A 6,070-nucleotide genomic window follows, 5' to 3' on the forward strand; every position below is an offset into this window, starting at 1 on the left:
GGTTTCCATGAGAGTAAATCTTGTCTAACTGGAAGGGTGAACTATCTTCTTCCCCTCAAGTGCATACATAAAATGCATGCTTAATCTTCTAAGCATGGAATATTTCCAACCCATGATGAGGCAGTGTTCCTCTGAAGGGTAGTTTCAGGAGTACAACATCAGGAGAGGACCATTGGCTTCCGGTCCTGCTTATGGGATTGCCAACTGGGTCTGATTGGTCACTGGAAAGAACAGGATGTTGGGCTAGATAGGCCTATGGCCTGATCCAGGTGCACTCTCCTTAACTCCATTTATTTAGTGAAGATGTGTAATTTAAAATAATTTTACATGGGTGCAACGATGCCTAGCCATAGGTTTCTCCTAATTTTATAGGCTACAGCAGATGTTTTCCAAAGCCTAAATTGTACCAGAATTGATTTATGAACCATACTTGCCTTTCAGTTATTCTAGTCCTCATTATTCATATTCATTGCTACCCACACTTAACCTTTTGACTCTCATCCCTTCTTCTGAATGATGCACACACAGAGACTTTGTTCTTTCTGACATGCCTTATCATTTTAATCTGTCATCTATTTTTCCAGCCATTAGAAGATCCCAGCCACTCTGTATCTATAATCTGTTTACATTCTTTGTTATTTTGTTTTAATGTTCTTTTCTTTCAACTCTGTCTCTCTCTCTTTAAGTTGTTATTTCCCCTTTGTTTGATGCCCCTTTGCTTTTCATCATATGAGCCAAATGTCTTCGACTGCCACACTGTAGGATATGGTAGTTAATGTCACTTGTGAAATAATTTAGGCTGCAAGGGGATCTCAGTGTAAATTGTAGTGTGCAATATATGGACACATTCCCATATATATAGTTGATGACAGATTCAGTCCCTTTTGCAGCTTTTATTTAAATGGAAACTAAAAAAAATACCTCAAATGCAGTCATTAGTTCTCAAAGTTGGTTTTTATATGGCTGTAAAACCATTGGCCCAAACCCACGATAAAGTGGTTTGCGTGACTCCACTAACACACTTAGACTATATTGGCATATGTTGGTTACCACAGCATCACTTGTTTTGTGCTGGTTGGCACACAAAGTCCTACGTGTGTTGCTCATAATGTCACCTCCATTGTTTGTACCCAATTTCCTGAAAATTGTTAGGGAAAAACCCCCTACTGTCATGTTAACTGGCAAAGGCTTCCAGTATCTCTGGTATTGCTCACATTTTCAAAAGTCAAAACAGAACACGTAGAATCTACTTTGGCAGTTTCTAGCCAAATTCTAAGCCTGCCCTGCACAAATTGTGACCCACCTAACCAAATACTGCCTAGCAGTTGTGTACCATAAGCCTTCAATGTACTTTATGACTCTTCCTGGCTTTGTAGAGCAGACAGGCAACAAAACCAAGAAGCTTATGAAGTCCTGGTGGGCTGTGTCCAGTTTGAGAGGTCACAGGTTGTGCAAGGCTGCTCTAAGGAGTAAGAAAGTCCTTTCAATACAACAACCAGCCTCTTTTGCTATGTGCAGCCACACCCAGCTTCTGTCCATAGGATTAAATGGACTGAGCTATCCATCTCCATCTCCATCTCTCTGATATAGGATACCTTAGTTCTGTTTTCTTTGGGAGGGGAGCTTAGAGGAGGGGGGCAACACTGTCTTGTCCACAAGTTCATGTGGTGAAGTTCATGATCCAAGTGCCCTGGTGACGTTCATGCCCTTGAATGAACAAGGCTTAGGATGCTCACATGATGTGATAGGGATATTGTATATAGTAATACATAAGAAAAGTGCATAATTGGAATAAATTCCACTGGAATAAATTCCACTGGAATAAAGTTTACGGCATGTAATGCCTTAAGAGAGAACATAATGAAAATGATATATAGGTGGTACATGACACCAGTCAAGCTTGCAAAAATGTATCATATGCCTGATAACAAATGCTGGAAATGTAAAGAAGCAGAAGGTACCTTTTTTCACCTTTGGTGGACGTGCCCAAGGATTAAGGTTTTCTGGGAAATGATTTATAATGAATTGAAAAAAATATTTAAATACACATTTAGAAAGACCCCAGAAGCCTTTCTCCTGGGTATGGTAAACCAACAGGTTCAAGTGAAGGATAGAACTTTTTTTATGTACGCTACAACAGCAGCAAGAATACTCATCGCGCAATATTGGAAGACGCAAGATCTACCCACGCTGGAAGAATGGCAAATGAAGCTCATCGACTATATGGAACTTGCAGAAATGACCGGCAGAATCAGAGACCAGGGAGAAGAGATGGTGAAGGAAGACTGGAGGAAATTTAAAGACTATTTACAGAAGCATTATAAAATTACGAACGTTTGAGGTTATCAGATTGAATGTAAAAGAATGTTATTATAAAAATGACAATGTTAAAGAAAGTATATTTAATAAGACATAGGGAAATGTAAGGATAAATAAGACAATAATACTAATCTGAACCAAAGATACGCCAGAGGGAAAGAGTTTACTGCCAGAATATAAGACCTAGAATACAGAGTGGGAAGGCATGGGGAAGTCGCAGACCTAAGTTAATGCTGAAGAATATAATGATACAATATTTGTTTTTAACTCTTTCATTTTTACCGTTTTTATTTTTCTTTATGTTTTTGTATAATGTATGTATTGTTTTTCCTTTGCTTTTTTCCTTTTGATGTGTTTGTCGATTTGTTCTTTTTTTTGTTTATTGAATGCGGAAAATAAAATATTATATAAAAAAAAAAAAAAAGAAAAGTGCATAATTTATACCACTTAACATCTTCACGATATGACAAGTGTAATTATATGACAGAATGTGAAAATTGGCAGCACAAACTACAGACTACAGCAAGTGCTTTATCTGACTCCATGGTTTTTAATGTGATTTTAACTGGAATTATACAACATACGTGGAAAACCAGGTTTCCTCCCCCCCAAAAATTAGCATTCTTCCTCAAAGTAGTTGCTTGTTGCAATTCACACTTGGAAAGTGAGATTATATATATATATATATATATATATATATATATATATATATATAATACTTCTGTTTAAAAGTCTTTCAGATAAAACTTCTGAGGGTGAAACTAGACCAGGGCAAACAAAATTATATAGGGGGTGGAGCAATGCCCCTACGGGGAAAGGTTGCAGCATTTGGGGCTTTTTTTATTTTGAGGCCAGGCAAGTAAGAAGTGAGATTGCAGAAGTGGGTAAAATTCTGCATGTTGTGAAGAGAAAAGAATATACAGTGGTACCTCGGGTTAAGTACTTAATTCGTTCTGGAGGTCCGTTCTTAACCTGAAGCACCACTTTAGCTAATGGGGCCTCCTGCTGCTGCCGCACCGCCACTGCATGATTTCTGTTCTCATCCTGAAACAAAGTTCTTAACCCGAGGTAATATTTCTGGGTTAGCGGAGTTTGTAACCTGAAACATACGTAACCCAAGCTACCATTCTATGAGAAATGAAAGAAAGGAGAAGCCATGAAGGAAGAGTATACAAGAGTAGCCAATAGTTGCAGGGGAAAGGTTAGGCAGGCCAAAGCTCAGAGAAGTTAATAATAGGCTTCAAAGCAAGAGGAAGGACAAGTATGTGTATGTTTGCATATATGTTTTTTTATTGTCTCTAGTAACAGAAGAAAGAGCTGCCCATGGAAATCAATGGAAAAATAAAATATTGTTATGTATATGGGATTGGGCACATGCGTGTTCACCTATTTCCACTCCCCCCTGCAAGATATAAAACCAGCCAATGAGGACTCAGCATGCTCATTGGGCACAGAATGTTGATTGTGGGGGAAGGAAAACCATGAGGGAAGAGGAACAGAATGGAGCAACTGGATCTCTGACCAGAAACACTCAGAACTGTAACATTTTGTTGCATAGCCTCACTTGTAATTTATTATTACATTTTTTACATTTGCACAAATGCCAGCCTTCTAAAATAATAATTAATGGAGCAATAGTCATCTGTGAGATGTCAGGTCGTCCCTTTAAAGCACATGGGCACACATTTATTACAGTACAGAGTCAAAGCCTGAGTATACCACTTTCAAGATGAACTCATGAACTGCTAATCTCGCTTCCTATATAAGAGACAGAGGTGCCATCATCATATGAGTCTGTTTTCTTATTGGAAAATGACCAAAATACAGTTCTGCATTGCTCGGGTGATATAGATAAGAAATACTGAAGTAGCAATAATAAATTAATGGCCATGCAAGATGAAACCCCAGTTGCTCAGACGGCTGTCTCCACATAATCTGTATTTTATACAAAAGGAGAAAGAACTCTATGGAATTTCAGCTGTGACCGGATAAAAACTGCCAACAAACTGTGATAAGAAAAGTCTAATGTGCTTATTAATCATGTTTATAGCTCCTCATTTGCTGATATATTAGCCCAAACTCCCCCTTTTAAAAAAAAACACCCACTGGTAGGTACATTTGATAGAGCTCTTATTGTTGTTCCTATTTGCATTAATTAAAACTAATTGACTATGATGGGTTTTACAGTAAATCAAATACTGTACTGTAGTAGATTTGTTTAGTATACTGCATTATAGGATGGAAATACTTGCAAATTAGAATACTTGAAGTAGCTTGCTTCCCACCTTAGATCTTTGCATTTACTGGAAAGTATTGCTAAATGACTTCAAGCTGACAATAAGGTATTTAAAATAATGTATATGTTATGAACACTACCTCGTATTTCGCCATTCATTTTAATAATGTAGATTGTACGCAGTCATATAGGTTTGATTTGTTTATACTTTTCCATCGCTTACTTATAGCAGAATTATAATATCAATCACTGATGAAACTCCAGCCCTTTGAGGCCACTCTGGAAGATGGAAGAAAGAGGATCACAGGTGTTTCTCTATTTTACAGTTTATAGTCCTCAATTTAAATAAGTGAAAACTTGTCCCCAGCAGCATTGATAATTTTGTCTTTGTAATTTCTCACGTGGACGAGATGGTTGGATAATGTTCTCGAAGCTACCAGCATGAGTTTGATCAAACTGCGGGAGGCAGTGGAAGACAGGAGTGCCTGGCGTGCTCTGGTCCATGGGGTCACGAAGAGTCGGACACAACTAAGCGACTAAACAACAACAACAACAATTTCTCACGTGAGTGCCAAAGTCCTCTTCATTTTGGTTTGATTGATTATACTTAGGACAGCATCACTTTTCTCTCTCTGCTATGTGTGTCTTGATAACCCTTTATTGTATGTGATGTTTACAATCTGCACACCGAATAAACTGGAACTATTATAATGTTGATTCCTCCTCTCATTATTGCTTTGTAGATGGCCAATGAACAGCTGTAAGCTACACACCTTTGCCTTAATCACCCAAGAACAACAATCTTAGATAATATCCATCCAAATACTTGTCCACAAAGTGGGTACAGCATAATGAGAAAATGCACAACAGCACGAGACAACGTGCAGTGAAATAAAAAAACACTCTCTCTAATGACCCTAGAAAATGGTAGTCATTAATCCACAACTAGTGGTATCTACGCATCTCATGAGACTATATGCCACTTGTGCAGTATTAAAAACAATCCCTTTTGCTATAAAACAATTCTTTACAAATTATTGGGCACCCTCTTATATTTTCCACCAGACTATTTGGAGACATGTCAGATAACCAGAGAGAAAAATGCTTAGCTAGTATTAGCTTTGTTTAAAGAAAAGTTAACACACACATATAAACTAAATTTATATTAGGCACCTATATCCTGTGTATACATAAATGCAACAATGAATCTCTTGTACAAACCATAGTCTTCCCCATTAAATGCAAAGCAGAGGTATGATTCCTATGTGCACAGAAATGTGTGTGCTGATTGGCTCTTTCTATTACAATGAATGAAGTTTTTATTGATGGGAGAGCTCCATTTCTTTGTGGGCCTCCCCCACTTGTAAGAATCCCTGATTTGCATGGACTGGAGTGATTTTATGAAATATATCTTCATGATCAAACTCCAACCGGCCATGACAAGAAGCTTACAGGATTGAATTGGATTAGGGAGCAAATTTTAGACTGGGAGAAAATTTAGTATATACTATTATT

General features: G+C 37.7%; 1 long non-coding RNA gene across 1 annotated transcript; it reads left to right on the forward strand.

Annotated features, from left to right (window-relative positions):
- The first annotated feature begins 1,304 nt into the window (after positions 1–1,304).
- LOC310675119 lies at positions 1,305–5,448 on the forward strand. The gene is made up of 3 exons (XR_014509961.1): positions 1,305–1,469; positions 4,785–4,862; positions 5,299–5,448. It is a non-coding gene; the product is annotated as an uncharacterized lncRNA (long non-coding RNA).
- The last annotated feature ends 622 nt before the right edge of the window (positions 5,449–6,070 follow it).

This window comes from Podarcis tiliguerta, assembly GCF_965153285.1.
Source record: "Podarcis tiliguerta genome assembly, chromosome: 3".
NCBI lineage: Eukaryota > Metazoa > Chordata > Lepidosauria > Squamata > Lacertidae > Podarcis > Podarcis tiliguerta.